General features: G+C 35.7%; 1 protein-coding gene across 1 annotated transcript in view; it reads left to right on the top strand.

Moving 5' to 3' along the window:
• Positions 1–20,747, top strand: part of LOC110458061 (corticotropin-releasing factor receptor 1-like) — a gene marked incomplete at its 5' end in the record, with an annotated part of 139,928 nt that overhangs the window by 495 nt on the left and 118,686 nt on the right. The gene's annotated exons all lie outside the window — the stretch shown is intronic.

Here is a 20,747-nt window from a genome sequence, read left to right as displayed (position 1 = left end):
GGGGGCGATCAATGAGGGTAGTGGTGTACTTGGGGGAGGGGGAGGTGGTGTACGAAATACTATAATGTAACAAGCGAAGTAGAAGTTGAAGTTACTTGTTTTAATCCATCACAGTGTAAAGTGCTGGAGAGACAATTCAAAGAAAAGTTTGCGATAGGATAAAGCGTCGTGAGAAAACTAGAGGTGTTACACTCCCCTTGTTTTTGAAAACTTGGATACTTACATTAGAGCCATCGCTGTGGACATGAACACGGGAAAAACTTTGGTCAATAATCGATATTTCTTAAAAACATTTTTTTCTCGAACGGTTTTTTGAGAGAGTTATTCCCAATTACTGCTCATTAACATTTAAGTTAACATTGAGATAGCCCTACTACAAATGATTGTGTTTCAAAATCTGTATTTTTTTGTAATGAAATATTTAGCGGTGTGGGCATGTTCGCTTTGTTCGCGTTGAGTAATTAGCTTGAAAGTGTCTATTTATAGATTATATGAATTATAATAAAATCATAATATAGAGATATCGGCACTATTGCCTATGCCAAAATTTCCCACACAGCGATAGGTTTAAAATGTCACTAAGCGTCCACACGAGAAAATGTCCACTAATACATATTTATAGTGAATTCATTAAACAAGTTAAATATTTTCATTGTTCACCCTTTTTTATGTGTGAAATCTTTTCGTCGGTTGGTTGATAAAACTACACTTTAACGGTTTTATGTTTTAACAATTAACTAATGACTTTGATTCGAAAATCCATTTTTCTGAGACCAAAATGTAGAGATAAGCGCAATCTAATAAAGAGCAAGTGATTAATTGACACGTTTTCTGTTTGAGAATACAAATACGTTTTGATCAAAATGCAGCAACGCCATGTACAATTGTACAATAATTATAACACTCCTGGCCTTATTAATGACTATGTTATAGTGTTTCGTGTCCATATTGCTTTAATATGCGTACGTGTATAAAGAAAAGCTAATAATTTCGCAGAGGTTTTGCACTAACGACGGAAGTATTTCCAAACGAGAGGTGGAAATTTCCCCTGACGTTGGTACCTGTCGACGTCACTTAGTACCCAGGCCATTTGTCTGGTACCGTATCCCTATGGCGTGATCTTATGTCTCAGCTTACGTTCCACAGATCATCACGTTCCTCAGTTACAGCTTGTTAGCGTAACCATACTGATCGATAGCAATGTTCTCTCCGATAGCACCTGTAAACTTGTAGCGTTATAAGGAGCTTTGTTGTGTTTGCTCCTGTATTATACACTTTTCAAGTGACCTTAAGCCACATGGATTTTATAATGAAGTGACCGTTAGCCGCGTGAGGTTCAATAACTTTAAATAACCTTTAGCCAAAGTGAGATTTCGACTTTTTTATCAAGTGACCTGTAGCTTCATGGGCTTTTCTTTCAAGCGACCTTAAGCCTTTAGTAGAACTAATGGGATTCTCTCTGGACGAACTAGCCATACAGTCCCTTTTATACAAATTTTAGATATGTGTTTCATTTATACATATTTTAGTGATTTTATTTTTTTAAATCCTCACAAATTCATTGTGACTAGATTTCCTAGATGCAAATTAAGGGACCGCGATGTTCAAGTGGTTAAGGCGTCTGACATTCTGCTACCACTAGCCCTCCACCACCAGGTCGCGGGTTCGGGGCCTACGTGGGGCATTCACTAGGTTCTGGCCGTTGGTCGGTGGTTTTTCTCTGGGAACTCCGGCTTTCCTCCAACACCAAAACCTGGCACGTCCTTAAATGGCCATAGCTGTTAATAGGACGTAAAACACAAACAAACCAAAGCTAGATGCTGCAAAGTCTTATATAAAAGGTTTATATACACTTTTCCTCGATGTAAAACGCTTGATGTTCACTGGAGATCGTAAAATGTTTTTTTCTTTTTTTTTTCATGTTGTACTTTTAGTATATCTCTTGACTTAGAGTCAGAGTCTTAGCACTGTTTTTCTCTATTTGATGCCAGAAGAGTTCATAACCTCGGTTTCTGCTAGGTCGTTAAATCCAAAAATACATACACACACCAGATAAGGAGAGGTAACACACTGTTTCAGTCACCTTAAAATTGATGTCTTCGATATTTTCTAATCTTTCGTACACTAGACGCAAATGGCTGCCAAAGATCGAGAAAGGAAAGGAAAGCTAAATGTCATCCACAATTAGCCATAATTGACATGATGTGATAACCGTTATGTTCTAATATAATTACTTTGAATATTGCTGACAATCTGCACTACAATCCCTTACGGTATCTGTATCATTGTATGTACAACTTTCTGGAAGGCGAATCTCTGATCTCTAACATTACATACGAGAGAAACGTTACTGATACCTAGTGGGGAAGATTCCGTGTCTTCATTCCCTGGAATCTGATTAAAGTATGATGAAAGTTGATAATTTTGTTAGTTGCAGAAACGCACAGCCTGACAACTGACACATAGACTAACATACCGTGACCAGATATATTGTATTTTAACAGAATTTATATTATACACGAGAATGACTACGGTACGGTATACGGTAACATATTATGCTGTCGCCAAGTACTGTTTTGCTGCATGCTCTACATTGTAAATGATCCATACATTTCAGGATATTTTCATAACGTTGTACAATATTTCTAAATTCAATTTTTAACATGAAAGATAATGAAATAATATATGTTCTGCAAAAAATACCAGAACTGCATTTACTAATCTGTTTCATTTTCTACTTTATTTTTAAACCTTCAATTTTGTTTCTTAAGACAGTCCAATGTATATTGATGACTGAGGGCTACGTTGGACAAGTGGTTTAGGCGCCTGACCGTCTAGGATCATTAGCCCTGCACCACTTGGTTACGGGCTCGAGGCCTACGTTTGACAGTCGGCAGATACTGGCCGCAAGTCGGTGGGTTTTCCCTGAGAGCTTCGGTTTTCCACAATGCAAACATTGTTCGTCTTCAAATGACCATAGCTGTTACGAAAAAAAACAAAAACCCTGACAACCTGAACATTATCTGGTTGATCATAAGAGGATATTAAGTTGGGACCCCTTACAAATTGATTTTCTGATCTGGTACACTGATCTAGACGATCAATATTGTCATGTAGCCCCTTTTTCAACTTGGTATGCTCTAAGCTGCCCGTCAGTTAGTCAGTCGATTTGTCTTCTTTTCGCTTTTCTGCAACTATAGATAGACGTATTTTGGTAAAACTGTATATTAATATAGTTAGAATTTCACACGAACTTTGTACATATTTATTATATCTGATACATCACTTTCTTACTTTTAAAGCTGTATTCTCCAAACATACTATACTTATGTACAGAGTATAACATTTAAGACTAAGTGCTACAAAACTGCAATTGTGTGTAACGCTCAGATGATTACAAAAGTATTGGTCTTCAGTATACCTGTCCCACTGCACTGTAGATTTTTGTAAATACTGCAGCTTCCCGTTGCAACCCTTTGGGACACACACAACAGATATATGCAAAATTGAATTAAGGGATGGGCTATGGAGGGGAAGGACGAGAGAAGGAGAGTATTGTATGCATATGAGGCTAGTTTGCAATATCATCCGCATACAAAAGCATAGAAATCATACAGGTGTCATCAATTTTAATACCGCAATTCAAATCATTAATTTCCTTTACTAAATCATTTATATACATGGAAAAAAATGTTGGCGAGGCGTTACAGCCTTGTTTTACGCCATTATGCACTGTAATCGGTGGGGTTAAAAGTTTGTTGACTCTGACACTACATTCATAGTTAAAATATAAAGATTTTATTGCATTTAAAAAATAACCATTTATGCCAAAATATTCTAGTTTACACCATAAACGATCTCTGTTTACACTGTCGAACGCTTTCTTCATATCAACAAAACATACCAAAGTAGATTGTTTCTTGCTTTTCCTATTATTAAGTATAGAGTACAATATATACTGGTGGTCTAGACAGCTTCTATTCTTTCTAAAACCATTCTGTTCATCAGCAAGTATATCATTAGTTTCTAACCATTTAGATAAGCGATGATTTAAAATATCAGCATATATTTTACACGGAACAGATATAAGTGCGATGCCTCTATAACTAAGAGGGTCTAATGGGTCTTTTCCCGCCTTCAAAATGGGATTAATAATGCTATGACACCATTTGTCAGGAATTTTGCCATAATTGAAACAATTAACAATAATGGTATGTAATAGGTCTATACATGTAATGTCCGGGGATCGGATCCGGTCTGGCCAAGTTAATTTTTAATTAATTACACTATTGATGAATATGTTTTGTTTGTTAAATTTTCAACATTATTTCATGTAAGTCTCGCAAGATACATGTATGGGTTTCTTGTCAGAAAAAAATTATCAAAGCTACAGTCATGTCGGAAAAAAAACAGTTTTCCGAAACAGAAATACAGTTTTGGGAAGTGGTACGGGGATCCTTAATTCAACATAATGGACACTGTCCGTCAGCATGGACTGATTTATACACATTTTATATGGTTTCTATCATTTCCTGGAAGTATAAGCCCAATAACATGTTAAATTACTGACCAGCTATATCAGTATGTCACCGTAAACCAAAAGGATCAGTAGTTTTTATTGGAATGTTAACCATCAATAAAAAGTAGGTTATTAGGTTAATACTCCACCGGGCATCCTGTATGTTACGATGTAAGTTCGTTGAGGAAACAATTTATAAACTAAATTGCTGTCCACTGATATGTCCATTCAATCACATTATCGGTTATATAATCTATAAATGGACAAAGACATACATAATCTGAGAGCGCCTTTTTACCATAGTGTGAAACAGTAGATAATATGGTGTGTATCGATTTTCTATACATTATTGCACTTCGAGGATGGGTCATATTCACTATGAAAGAATAAATTATAATTTTATTAATAAACTCTTTTTAAGTTGAAAGTATGGCCTTCCAATACATTTTAAACTGTGTATTGCTCTTCATCACAAGCAAACAGATTGTTCAACAAAGCCCCCATTATTTGTTTTGACAAGCATTTGCACCTTAAAATATAAATGCTGTGCAAGTATTCTCGTTCTGAGGAAAGGCGAATCAATACACTAAAACCTCTTAATACTGACGTAATTTTAATGACGTAAAACGGAATTCTTAAGATAGAAGAAAGGAGAGAAAAAATGAACGTGATATGGATCGGCAGTAAACGAGAGTTTTCCTGTAGATAAATCTTTGATGTATTTGCCTTACATTGGATATCTCTATTTCATTTAAAACCGATTAAATATTACCTTAATAAATGTGGTCTCATTCGTTAAACTGGAAATTTCAAAATATGACATGCTTGGCGGAATGAAATTCCAAAAGGCTGAAATCCCTTGCAGAACTCTTTCCAGGTCGGTTGCAGTCATTTTCCATTGATGTGGACAACATTGTAGTTTCCTAGTGTATTTTCGGCAACAACTCACCTTTTTCTTAGGTATTAAACGCTTTCAAAAAGGGGAAGACCATGGGTTTTGTCCCCAGGACGGGACAAACATGTGCCAACGTCCTGAAAAAATTGTACTTTATAGTACATTTTCTGATTAACAATCAACATTTAGGGCAATGGTAAACTGTTAAACCTGTTTGCAGTTTTATATATGTCGGGTTGAAATATTGTGCTTGGTGCCTTCGGCATTGCATTTCAGCGAGGTATAATTCTAAATTGGCATCATCAGATCCGCGCAATTCGCGAGGAGGCAAATACATCAACATACTTCCACCAGCGCACGTAAGTACATACACATGGAGGCCCGTGCTTTAATTATCTTAACTCTTAATAGGACACTCTAAACCAATAAAAACAAAACCATACAAAGCAAACGAAGACAGCAATACCTGCATGAACCGGTTGGGGCATTCCCTGAGACTAGTGTGTAATAAAACAGGCAACATTGCTGTGTAACGTGTCCCCAGGGAGCACGTCATTAAGAGCAAACTCACATTTGAACAAGAGTTGTAAAATCTACGTCCCCTGCCTGAAACTTACATTAACTTTAGTCAGAGATATTGCCTTATTTATGCTCTAAGGAAAACTGTATTTAAACTACCTGGCAAAAGGATAATTAAACACAGCATATTTTTGTAAACTTTAAAAGTATTTTTTAACTATTTATTTAAAGCGTATATTTTTTACCTATCATCGATAAGATAGCTTACAGTAATCGTCTTTAATGAGTATGTGAACTTTCAGTGCAGCGATATATTTTTGTGTTTTGATATATGTAACACTAAAGGTTTATTGAAATATATATGTATTCATCCATGATTACAGACTGTGTAGAAAAACCTATTATTTGCAATACTATTTATTTCATAACAAAAATAATATCATAACAAGGTGATAATTGGATTCGCGTCAAGTATACAGTGATTGTTATTTCTTATCAAAATTGTCAACCGGGGAGGCAAATAAGATATTATAACGAATCAACGGGGCGTTACAGGAAGAAACGCTCGAAATCAGACCAATAGTGAAGCCCCCGTATTAAACTTCATTTGTTGAGCAAACATTCACCAAGGGATTTGAAACTGATATATCATTTTTTATTGACGCAATGTGTCAAGTCAGGCTTGCTTTAGAGTACAGCGTTATTGTGGGGGTTATCTGAAGCGTATAATCATCTATTGGCGCTAAACCTGCCCGTTGTGTTTTATTGTCACGTGCACTTCACACGCTCTGTTGACACGTGATCGAACGTTACAAAGACTCACTGTGTTAAGGTGTTACTCAACGGGAAATTCGCATATAAACGCGATCCAAAGATAAGGACTTGGTTGTCCGAAAAGGCCAGTAGGTTAAAATACCAAATTATTTCAGCATCTTGGTCTATTTATTTCTTACTGCTTTGTCAAAACGACGTTTAATAAAAGCGAGGAAAGACTATAATTGTAAACCGAGTGCAAACCACATTTAAACTACATGAGGTTACAGTTTGTTGTTAACAACAAATAGCCATGCTGTGCTTGCTGTTTACTATCATATGTTTGCATTTTGCGCATGATTTATAACATGTCTTTACAATGAACGACGTCAAAACAAATTATTTCAGCATCGTGTTGGTCAGGAAGTAATGAAACTGTATGCAGTATTTCGCTTTACTACGGAAACCGATAGGTGTAATATTTCCTTTTTTTGTGAAATCACAACTGCAAAATGAGATTTAAGGGAGGACAGAGTATTTGAATGCCTTATTCATAAATGAAGCAAAATCACAAGTGCTTAACCACATTCGTTTTCATACACACTTATTCCATAAACGCATCAATTAAATCATTTATAAAATTGATTTTTACATGCAAACATATTGTACACCAGCAAAATTCGTGAGGTTTAATTAATTCATAACTTCTTGATGCTATATCAAAGTTTAAAGATTACATTACTTGATCTTTGGAACATCTGCACTTTGCATATACGCAATGCTTGACCAATAATTGAACCTTCAGGTAGGTCGGACTTTATTGTATCCCATATTCAAATGTTTATCGTTCTCACGACAGTTAAAGTGATATGAGCCTTCTGGTAAAGGGGACATTAGACACGAACATTGATATTGTTGCAACACTGTAACTTAATTATTCATTTCTCTTATACCAAATCTTCATGTTTCTCCTGGCAGCCGTCTTCACATAGCGTTGACTGTACGTCATCCCTGCATGTTGTAACAGTCACATAATGTGGGAACCTAGCCCGTGCCTGGTTTGAAAAAGAATAGGCTTAATGTATTCCACTGCATGACGTCTTTCTTATTTACTCTTTTCTTCGATGTGTACCTTGCTTCGTAGTGCATTGCCTGGCGATACCTCACTTTGGTTATATATTTTTAATTCCGCCAAGGGAGGAAGGCAATGAGTTCCATCCCCAAGCTGAGATAAACTAAAGTTCTAAAAATGCCATTAATCCCCTGTGGAACTAAATACATTATTAGTTTAAGGGTGCCTTCGACATTGTATGTCAGTGAGGAAGCACTCTAAAGCCGCCAGCAAAACTGCGCTATCGCAAAGAAGCAAATGCACAAACATGCTGTATCTAGAGCACATGCAGGCATACATTTCAGACATGGAGGCGTGTTCTTTAATGGCATTTTGCTAGGACGTTAAAAACAACGAAACAAACAACAGAATAAAACGAAAAATCTATAGTAGTTTGAAATAAGCGTAATTAAAGCGCCAGTCTACTTCAGACGGCTTGCTTTTAGACAGGCAAAACAAACAGGAAGCGTACTGAACGTTTTGAAGACAATTTTACTACAACAACAAGGCGTAACTTTCAATATGGTGATAAGATCTATTGACATATAAACCCACCCAATTGTGTTGACGTGTGTACCAACACATTGCATCGACATGTAACTTTGGAATCCACATTGGTTTTGATCAAGTGTGCAATAATTCTTCCCTGGGAATAACCACATGCATAACCATAACGAGATATGAAAGATATCACTGACGAGGATCGAGTGGGTATCATTCAAAATCCTGATAGAAATCTCCAATTCAATATATGTTTTAGAAAAAAATAAAAAATAAAGTATTGCATGTTTGTTGTAATTGACCCGCCAACATACGTCATAATAGATCATCGGAGGACTTGTTACTTCTGAGTTGTTCAGGATCGCACACGATTTGTTAATTAAATCCAGAATTCAGTGTCTGACCGTCAACGTCTATAGCCTTTTCCCTGGTTGCAACTCGCCCCACTAGACGAATTACGAACGAATACATTTTCCAAATAGATTGATTTACCCATTGAACCTTTTTCTCTCGTGATTTTGACATTAAATAGAAAGGGTCGGCAAAAGCTGCAAAATGTATAGACGAAGTGACTTTCTGCTTAAAAAGATGATTCTCTATTAAATAACCAACACAAAATATAGCGATGTATCTCACTGCGACAGAGGCACTACGACTGATTTATTAAACAATTTATTTTCAAACACAACAATACGTGTTATGGACATTAATCATGTATTCACCTACAAACAAAGAATTGCATTTATTTATTACATTTACCAAAAAATTAATCCATTGTGAATTATTTCCAGATTACTCCCCATATCACTGATTACCAATATCTGTATATAAAATATAAAATAAATATAATCATTTAAATTCTACACCCGCCAAACTCAAATTGTACGTCTCCCTACTTCTACCTGCGTCGCCTGAATGACACGTACATGTAACACGCGCAAATTTCAGACCATCACGCCAACTATTTGCGCCGCATAACATAGCGATATAAGTTTACACTAATTCATACCCGTCAAACTGATGAAATAATATTTACATTTCATTGTATGTCATCAGAGGAGACAATATGCCTCTACCCACTCCGGTAAAATCGGGAGTTTTCGAACTTTTAATTTCAGGACTTTGAACAGGCACCTTTTGATGTACCGCCGACGTTGCAAAACTTGCAATCTATATTTATTATTTTTAAAGTTTTTGTTCCCTGAGCACCAGTCTTTATGTGGACTTAATTCACTGTTGCGATAACTTAAAACACCAAACATACATAGTATATATGTTTTTTTTATACAAATGAACTTTGGAACGACGGCACATATCTATTTCATTATTTTTTTTATAGGATTTACTAGGATATTAGTGAATGCAGGCATTGCTTCCTCTATATCTACACCAGTATAGTTTGGAATAGATTGTAGAAACGACCTGCAAGCTGCAAAATTTAAAGATGTAGTGACCTTCTGCTTAAAAAGCTGAATACATTGCATTGAATGTGAAAAGAGGGGATACATGTACTGTGCCTCTCCCAACCCCGGCAAAATCGGGGGTTTTCGTCAGTATCTTTATGTTTGTTATCTGCGCAATACATCACAAGCACACCGTTACTGCACGCTTTTTTGTGATAGCAGACAACGGAAGTAGATATGCACAAAATCAACTATCATATAATATAATTCTTCATTAATTCAAAAATTAGTATGTATCTCGACCAGAGTTCCTTATCAATAAATCAATACTACCACATCGTAGCTGTGATACACGATGACTCTTAATACATGCATTCTTTTAAAATTGACCCGGATAGTACCATCCCAAAAAAGGTGGTTTGAACACAGAATAAAGTCTCCACACAAATGATCAACATATATGAAGACCGTTGCCTATGTAAGGATGCACTATGTTGTAATAGATTGTCCATATTAGGTGCAAGTGTTTGGAAAGAATAGACTTGCTGTATCGCATGATGTGACGTCATAGTAGAGAAACGAACAATGTTGGGCACCCTGAAGAGTTGGGGGGATTTCTTCTTTTGGTTAAGGAACATTGAGGAAACCAAAATTGATCTGCTGCCCGCATGCAACAATTGCGCCTTTTTTTTCATTTTTACTTTACTACTCTTCTTTTGTGACACCTCCCTAGGCATCCGTCTCCATATGATCTCAAATAATGTAAAGAATTAACTCCAAAGTTCAACCAATTAGCAAACAATCCTTGTATTAGCCCATGCAATCTTTCGATTCACCTTCTGATGCAACAAGCTCTTTACGTTTGCTTATGTTCTATTTTTGCCCAATTTTAGACATGGTCTGTACATGCACAAAGATGAATTATTGAAAAGATTTTCGGCTAGGTGTTCACTTACGTTGTAGGATAATATCTTATTTATGATTGATATACTGACATATACATAGTTGAGTTCTGCAAAATAAAATAAAACATGGTTACTTTTAAGAAAACATTTTAATCAAACCACTTTAAGTTGCCTAGGTGGTTTAAGACCATTACCATGTGTACATAATAGCTTTCCTGTCTGTAACCTATTGGAATGTAGGACAATAAGCTGTATACAGATGGGTGTTGTATGTTCACGACGTTTGTAAATGTTTAGAGAAGAATTTTAAGCGTAAGAGATACTTTTAAATTCCTTATCACACAACATGACTACAATCAATTGGAATGACCGTCTAGAGGAAGGCAATAAAATGCAAATTTCGCGATTTTAAACTATGTTTTTAAACATAGGCGTTGATACCAATGCGGTTGAGATTCCACCCTTGCGGCAAAAACCAATGAATTAATATTACTAGGCACCATCGAAAGCTCCTAATCAGTGCTAGCTGATCATGTTTAGTAAAATAATGATAAATTCAAGAATATATAAGATGCGTTCCTAAACCCTTAATTTACATGTACGTGAAGACTTCAATTTCATAGAATTGTTTGTTTCCTCCGTTGCACCATAGCAACCGGTTACATGTTATAGTAGATTCGCAACAAATTATAGGAAATGCTTGATAGAAGCGTCATGTTGACTGACACAGGCGAAATCAATTAAGGTTGATGAGTTTAACTGATGTCATCATGACCTGAATTCCTACTGTGTTAGTTCAGTATCTACATTCATTAAAGACATGCTTACTGTACATAAATAACTACTTTGCTTTAAAGCGTCTGTAAACAACATAGTATTCTTGGTATAAGTATCCCGTACCGTCGCCAAAACTGCAATAATGCATTGACATATATTTATTCCTGAATAACTATAGCTGCGATATTTGTTTTCCTAAAAGAACGCCATAACTTGCAAGACATTTTATGAAGACAAACGAATCGAACACCAGACCTCAGATTATTATACTGTTTCTATAACCAACTGACCTGTCTGGTCAACGAATGAAATGAAGAGAAGATTACTGTAAGCACGACAAAAATACAGCACTCTCTCTGTAGTGTTTTACTTGTAGTTGAACAATGATGCGTAAGAGACATTTGTAGAAAAATCGGGTGTTTTTCTTTTCTTTGTAAGGTTCATGATTTATTTAAATACGTGTTGTATTTAATTCTCTATGAATATGTTCATTTTGTTGAAATGTTAAATGAAGCATCGATCTAGAGTTGGTATCTCTGTTATTAAGTGCAATGTTCTCAATATTTAGTTTTCTGTGTGAATGAATATTTGTATGTGTTATGTATGATTCTAAGATTATCATTTTGATTCCAAGATGGTAAATATTTGTTTTCAAATGACAGCGTCTAAATTATTTTTGTTTTATCCAAACTTTAGACTGAACAAACTAAATTTGGATACACCAAATAACCAACAGCTACTCGTCAGAGACCTGCTCGTCAGAGAACCTCTATGTAAATGTATGGACCAAGTAGCCTTAAGCTATATATGTTGTAAACCCTTACTTATCTGAAGACAAATTGATCTATGATTTCGAACGCTCGCAACGTGTGCAGCAATGGTCTATTAACATGCCAAGTTCTCGGAAAATGGACTGAAAATAACGTTACTGTATTATTTACATTCGGCTGGGCTTTTAACGATCCCAGCTCACACGATTTATAGCAGAGCGGATTTGATAGCATTCTACCGTATAAGTTGTGTGCAATAAGCATCGGTGACGAGGATGCTATTTAAATGTATATCGGATGTTCAACTGTTGTGAAATGTTCTTGCGATTTAAAAGAAAAGGTCTATTTTAAGATTAAAAGCGTTGCCTCTTTAAATCAGATATTTTATCTTTGTAACTCTGAGTGGACGTAAAAAAGCTTTATACTTAATAGTGATTGTTCCATTTATATTGTGTGGAAATAGCTATTTTGCCATGTGAGTTTTGTGTTAAAACAAAGCGTTCATAAATGTGAAATTGACATATCAAAACAAAACAACAGATAAGTATATCATGCTTACAAAAACTTGTTTCTTGTAAATCCATAACCTCCTCCAGGTTTGGCAAGAGACTGATATCAATTTTTCTAACGCTATCTCGTCCTTATTATTGTAGAGCTTTTGATGCGTTGAATATTGCGCTAAATAATGCTTTGCTTTTATGAAGTTTCTATGTATTGTCTTCTTTTACATAATATTGTATCGCATAGCGCCAGTTATTCAATGTGCTAATATGTTAATAGTAGATAATGCCTTTAAATTGGAAAATGCTCAAGTGAGTACGCTTACAATAATTCGAAGAAGAATCGCAAAAAATTAACTGGTTGATGACATACATGTATATAAACGACTAATCACGTGATGGGGAGAACGAATGACTTTATTAATGGTGTATTTATTGCAGCTTGTTGTTACCTCCTGAAAAGTAGTCCACGGAGGTATTCTCATGCCCTCGATATTTTGTTTTATAACCATATTACACAACCTTAAGAATATTTTAGTTTCAAGATATTGACAGAAGCTAAGGTTCTCTTGGCGTTTTTGATTAGGAACCCTTAAGCATATGGTTACACGTTAAAGCGACAGCTGTGGGCGATCTTCAAAGGTTTTATCATAACATTTCAATTATAACCACAGGTGAGTCTTTTTATTTACGTTTTGACACTCTGTGTATTGGCTTCAATTTTCAATGAACCACGAGTTGTCCCGTGTGTTCACAATCTCTTAAAACCTGTTTTTGTAAAATTCAACTATAAACAAAATAAAACAACATACCCTACCTCGAGCACACAAACACCAATACGCACATACACTACCTACATGGCCACATGTCATTGAATGCCCTTAGATACTTCGTGTAATAGGGCGTTAATCATGAAACTTTTCATACTTGCTTGCAAAATATTACGTTAATTTAAAGTGATGAATCAGTGTATAGTGTGCGGTTGATATCACTCTGTCATCTACCATGTCATAAAACATGCATGCAGTTTTTTGTCCTTCCTGACAGCCCGGATATTGTGCTATTTCTGGTGAAGCTCTATCTATCATAAGCTCCTTCAAGAGGCAAAATTAACAACCATGGAAAACGGACACTAGATCATCTGAATAGTAATTATGAACAATGTAGCTTTCATTAAAATACAATACATTTTCGTAACCTGATCAATTGAAAGGGCGTTAGTTTACCAAATAGTTTCTTTCAACGGAATCATTTACACCATGTTGCTATTTTAGTTTCAATATAACAAAGTTATATACATAATGACTGGTATGAAACTTGCTCATGATGGCGTCTGTCTATAATATATCATTGCAACAGAAGGGAACTTTGATGAAAACGTTTTCGAAGAGGAATATTGCAGAACTGACTTCAGTACATTCATTTAACAAAATTTCTATGTCTGACGGAAACCATTTAACATCCCGCCAAGACTGATTGTGAATATCCGTTAACGATATGGGTAAGAGACGAAGTGTTAATCTATCACATGTGTAGCGAACAAAAGGCGCGTGATAATCAAATTGACTCCTGGGAAATTACGAATGTCCATGTCATTCAGACGGATGTCACAATCTTTCACGACCTGCCAATGTTTGTAAGTGACGGAGTCCTTCATTCAACAAGTACTGTACTGTTACTATCCTCGGAAAATAAGGTTCTCGTGAGTCTGTTCCCTCACATAGAAGTGCAGCGTTTTCGTCTGCAATCCGTATAAAAGCTTTGCCAATCATCTTTTGACTTGGTTTGTGTATTCAGGAGAACTAGTAAGCCTTCTTAAGTCGAGTGCATACACATCTAAATATTGCTTCCAATAAGCTTTGTTGAGGGGAATTGTATTCTTGTTTAAACGTTATATAGCGTCAATGGCTATCGATCATGAGATTCAAAGAAGTGCATCTTTGGTATTGATCATCACAAGTGCACTTGTTTTGTCAGAAACAGCATGCATGTCACTATTTTCATAGTTATAAAGGTATACTGGTCTTCTTATTTCGGGTAAGTCTGATATGGAATTTTTAGTCGATAACATAGCCACTTGGTTTGTGGCGTAACCAGTTTGACAGTAAGCTTTCTCTCAGGAGAAGAAGGTTAAGTTTTCAATCCCTCGGCAAGGCAAACACAATTCCTTAACTCATTACCACTGAAGACACATTTGAACTCTTCCAATTTAAATGTTGGAATAGTCCGTTACGAAATTTCAGGGGTGAATGAGTTAATATTGGCTCTCACTCCTCTCTGCTTAACCTTCAGCTGTATATAGGTGTGATACATGTAAGAAATGGTTTGACCGACATCAGTATAAAATGACGAGTGTGAGTGCTATGCTACTTTTTCCTGGTTATGACGTTTCAGTAAAATAACACTATTAAGTAGTCATTTGGTTTCCGGCCATCGTGGACACCATCTTCACATGACCGTAGTATTTGCGAGTTGTGAGAACTGTAAGTCAGTGTCTCTCTGCTGAAACCAATATGCTCCTTTTAGGGTTCTTGTGAGCATAGTGATACCCATATATGTAGATGTGTAATCTAAACAATGGAAGGACGTTGAAGAGGATTGTCTTGATCAAAGACTCAGCGACAATAAAGATTGTGGGGCGAAATGATTCGAAATTTCGATTTCTCATTTAGTAGGTCGATGCATTATCAATTGTATTGTGTTGCTCGTCATCAAAGATAGTAAGAAATCTTCATAAAACCTACCCACGCACTAATATGACTCTGGCTTAACCAGTCTTACTGTATGAGTGTAAACTGTAACTACATGGTCTACACTGTAGTGCTTTTAAGTAAATTACTTTTTGTACGTATTCGAATCTAGCAAACACTCATTACTCAGAACATAGTGCCGGCTCATTTAAAACAAAAAAAAAATCATCAATTCTGTTTATTGAAAGCTATCAGCACTAAAGGTGTTGCAGACAATAGCCGTCGTTAAATTGGGGATCGGGTGTACTTTAATTATACAAAAGCTTCGCAAAGCTCGTCAGTGATTTGTTTTATCATGTCAAATAAGTTGATTGGTCTAGTTCAATTCAATCCAATTATAGCATATAGCCCTGAGGATCGAATAATAAAAGATACAAAACGCACTGTGTTAAATCCAGTTGCATTTTTTTTTTTTACATTTAAAACAATACAAAATTTATTTTTCCAGACATTACAAAACATGTTGGGATAAGTACATTTTGTAAATGTTGAAACGATTTCCACATCACCCTGTTATCCTTGCACGTCTTGGGGATATCGCAGACCTGTTGTATGCCATTGTATATCGTAAGAGGCGACTAATGTGGAGCCCCAGCACAATTGGAGGGTTATTTTCATTCATTACTGCGTAAGAAAAACGTTGATGTGCTGTCCCAAATTCAACACTTAGGATCTTTATAAAAAAAAATCACATACATTTTCAATGATAAAACATTTTCGTATTTCTCTTTTCTTGTTAATTATTCCTGTATCTGTTTCTAGTGTGTACACATTTATCTTGGAAGAGAATGTTCAGGGTAAGGGTAACATTGTGTCAGTTAAATCGCGAAAAAAATGGGTTTTTTAACTTGGAATATTCTCGTATATACTATGGCAGAACTTTACGTATAAAACCTTAATATCAGAGAGAAAGGATACTTTATTGGTGCGCTTTTACCTTTAATGTTTTTTGTCCTGTAGTATATATCCCTTAATGAATAAAAAAGTTAAAAAACAAAACAAAACAAAAAAACGCTTGCTGTTATTGTAAAATGTTTACAACAATAGGTTGAATTGACATTGTCATCTACAATGCTTCCTCCGACGGGAAGGGAGTTCATTCTTTATAGTTTGTGTACAGAAAATAACTGTTGGGTTTATGAATGCATTTGAAGCAGAAAATATTTCTTGAATCAAAAGTATCGTATTACCAGACATCCAAGGAGAAATGCTTTAACATCAGCATTGCAGTTTACTAGTAAATGCTTATTATTGTCCTTCGTTTTGTATTTGTATTACGTTGTTGTAGAATTTCGTGTCTCGTGTTAAGGAGGTAGATTGGTTACCACATTATAACGCTTATTGTCTGTTACTGTTAATACTAATCTGTTTTAATCTCTTGATAACCAACTATTGTTGTTCAATAAGTAGAAGCATCTAGACCTTCCAATAACAAGACATTTTAACATGTCAAATTATACCTAGAAGGGTATGCAGGTTGTTCACAATGATCATTGACAATCATGGAATTACCGGCAACGCCCAAACAATAAAACGGAACACGATCAACCAGCTACAAGGTCAAATGTAGCAATCAACACGGCGTGAATAACAGATGATCCCCCCCCCCCTCCTTCCTTCTTAGAAGGTTCCTTTGGAGTCTGCCATGAAGTAAAACTTCCCACATCTCTCCTGTTTAGCTTGTTTAATAAGGTTTACTGCTCGATTTCTGACGCAGACCTATTTTGTTCCTTTTTTCATTATGTTTTCCTTTAGTAACGTATCTTCTGTATGTCGATATGGGTGGCTTAGGTTGTGTTTGTGAGTTTTTGTTAATCCTGCTTTTGTCTTTTTTTTTGGCGAATTGTGTTCTTTGTTTTGTTTTAATGTCTTAACAAAATAATCAGATTGCCTCGGTAATTTAGAACTGACGTTGAAGGTGCTACTATAGTTTGATATCACTATATAGATTGGTCATAAACAGTTCAAAACAATGAATCATTTGCTAAAGCATTGGCGCCAGTTGGAACACAATAGATTGAAACATTACCATATAATTGATACTCAGACAAAATGGCAACGCCTTTGCTTGCTTTCGAAAATAAACAGAACACAATTACAGTGTCGAAAAACAAATACGTTGGTGTGAAATCGATGTCCTGAGCTTTAGATATATTTAAGGTCCATCAGTTTTAAAGCGACTCCAAAGCGTGTTTTCAATCTCATCCGAAGTCTGTTAAAAATCGAAGCCGATTCAGATCCGGTGTAAAATTAATGATGTATTTTATACAGCTGTAGCATTTGACGTAAAATTGTTAAAAACAGTACCAGTTTGTTTAAAATCTAAAATTGAATGCAAATGACATTAGGTATTGAACTTGTGTTGGTGTGTGAGTGTATTTCCTCGTGTAAAGTATGATGATGTTTTATACGGAAATTAGAGTATTTTTTATTAGGTTTTATTCTGTCATATAGCAGGCAGATTTTCGACGCCTGATTTGTTCTTTTTAAGAATATTGTGCCTGTTAAAATAAAAGCAAGTGAAGGAAATGCAAGCTAATGCTTGCCAATGTCGTTATGGAGTTGTTCGTTTGGTGTTCAGTTAAATAATACGATCTTACACTTCAACGGGATCTACTATTGACCCAAACTCCGTTTCTCATTTTGATTGTCACTAGACAAATCAATTCTACAAGATTTAAAAAGCACACTAATACACTTGCTTAACTTGATTTATGCCACATGCATAGTTTTGCAATTGAATTATATCCGCTAAAGTAAATTCTTGGCGCCGAACGTTCGTGACAAATCATCCATAGCTCTAATTAACATGATAATACTGGTAAAAACATATAAGAACCTTCTTTACCGCAGTTTTTATTTAGTCCTCAGTGGAAATATTGTTAAGAAGTTGAAGGCAGTCAATAAAATATCCCATTGCGTGATACGATGTTACAGAAGTACAGAACAACTCCATTGATCCGTGTTTCTACATGGCAAGATGTGATACATCATTGTTAGAATCCTAGTATCATTATATTAGCATCAAACACTTTTGCAAATCCCCTTGTAGCAGAAAATGAAAGGTTAATCCTTCAGTGTTTTTTTCTAAGAGGATATAGAGGAAACCAAAACAAATCCGCTGCTTTATTTTCAACTGTTAAGTTTCTTTTCCTATCCTACATACTTTTCCTTTTTAATTTCTATTCCCCAGACACCCGTCTTCATCTGAAGTTAAATGTTGTAAGGACGTTTATCCCAAACATGTTTATATTTGTGTTGGTTCGTGCTATACTGGGTGCCTTCTATGAGGTAGGTCAGTGAAGTAGCACTCTAAAGTTGGCATCACTTCCACGCTATTGCAAGGCTTTATATATATATCAACGGATCCAGATTCCAGCACGATTCCACTCATGCATGAATACATTATACACACGGGAGCACGTCCTTAAATGACATTAGATAGTAATAGGACGCTAACCCAAATGATACGAAAAGCAATCCTTTCGTTTTGATTATTTCGGCGTGAAAAACATTTTTGTTCATACCAAATTTATCGTGTTTTTTTTACTTTCAATTCCAAACATTCGCCTACTGTATCCGATTGTATGATTGCCTGATATTGAGTAATATTAAGTATGTTTATGTAAGAACAGGTAAATCTACGTACACAATCATGTATCGTGGCCTGTAAAACCAATACGTTCATGAGGTCGCCTATGTTCCTTGTGTTTTTGTGTGTTCAGTCTTAATACTTTTTTGTTAATTTTTTGTTACCGCGGAAATCATAACCACGCAAATTAAAAGACTTTAACAGGATGACATCGATAAATCAAAAATTGCTGTGTACTCTGACATTACCGGCTAATGGGTATTAGAGACTGTGGGAATAAATATATTTCTGGAAGGTATCTGTAGCGTATTTTGATATTTCTACTTTTTTATCCTTAGTTTGGTGGATCTCAGTGGCTTCTTTGAAGCCCATAAACAGCATAATATGTCACCAGGCGGAGCGACCTGCTACCATGTCTAGTATGTGATATTTTAGTAAGATGGTACAGTACTTCAAAGAGGCATTGTATGACCTCATAATCGGTGGAAACCGTATTCATATGACCGATCTATCACAACGGCGTAAACTATTGAATGCTTATACATTGTACATTGTACTTGTACATTTTACATATATGTCGACTCCATTGGCGCATGACCTAAGCTGTTGCAATGTTAATCCCATAAAAACAAACACACAAATCACATACTGTCTGGGGGTGTTATGGTTAATGATAAGACGTTAGGAAGATGATGACAAAACAAAACCCTCGATTTTGCAAAAGGGCCGACATAAATCGTCTCGTATGCTCATGTAGTGGGATATATATACAAAACATCTAGTTGTTTTACAGTAGCTACAGTGCAGATTATTATGCGAAATATTAAGATTATTTTTATCAAGCAACCAAATAATTTAACTGTTTTACACGGACTCATTCAAGAGCTGACAGTAACAACTTTTAGAATGTCAATGATTACTGGAACTATTAAGGAACCCTTAAAGAAAATATCTTACGAAGTTCAAATACTGTATATCGGCATATTGTTGTCATATTCAAACTTGCTTTTTGTTTTTCGCCGTCGAAATTTAGGGATAGTTTATCATGATGTCGAATAATATAGCATACAAAATATAGTAATTACATGTGAAGGGCGAACTTAACAATGCGTGAATAGGGATTTCACCAATGAAGAATGTGTGAACGGTCCTGATGATAAGTAATGCATGTGCTCACAGCTTAATTCCTTAAGTTTTTAATTTTTAACAAGTTCGTCCTACGTCAAACTCGGACGTTGAACATGTACATACAGTATGACGCTGTCGTCCTTCTTCGGTCGTTTGACCTCGTACATTTCAATTATATAGATGTTGTTTGCTGCTGTCTTTGACCAGACTTTAACCATTAAATCTAATAAGTACCTACAATAACTGGTGGGGAGAGTACGGGCTCATGTTAACTAGCTTTGATAAATTATCTCCAAACATAGCACCGGCAGGCTAATTTGCAACGATCTTATAAAAGGAGACTTAACCTAGAATGAAAAACGACTTTTCAAAGTACTTTCTAAATTTCTCTTTCCTCTTGTTTGTTAAAGCACGAAAACATTATCGCTGCAAAAGTGCAAACATATATGTGCTGTCTATTATCACTCCCTTGCGATATTGAGAAACTGTCCTGCTTTCTATGCTGGAAGAACACTGAAGATACACCATGTGACATGAATGGGTTGTTTTGTGTTCTATGCTGAAAAATAAATTAAGAAATCACCGAACATATCAAGGAATCGTTGTGCGTTTCCAGTCGAATAG

The sequence above is a fragment of the Mizuhopecten yessoensis genome, unplaced genomic scaffold, assembly GCF_002113885.1.
Source record: "Mizuhopecten yessoensis strain PY_sf001 unplaced genomic scaffold, ASM211388v2 scaffold9421, whole genome shotgun sequence".
In the NCBI taxonomy this organism is placed as follows: Eukaryota; Metazoa; Mollusca; class Bivalvia; order Pectinida; family Pectinidae; genus Mizuhopecten; species Mizuhopecten yessoensis.
This window is presented reverse-complemented; position numbering and strand designations above follow the sequence as displayed.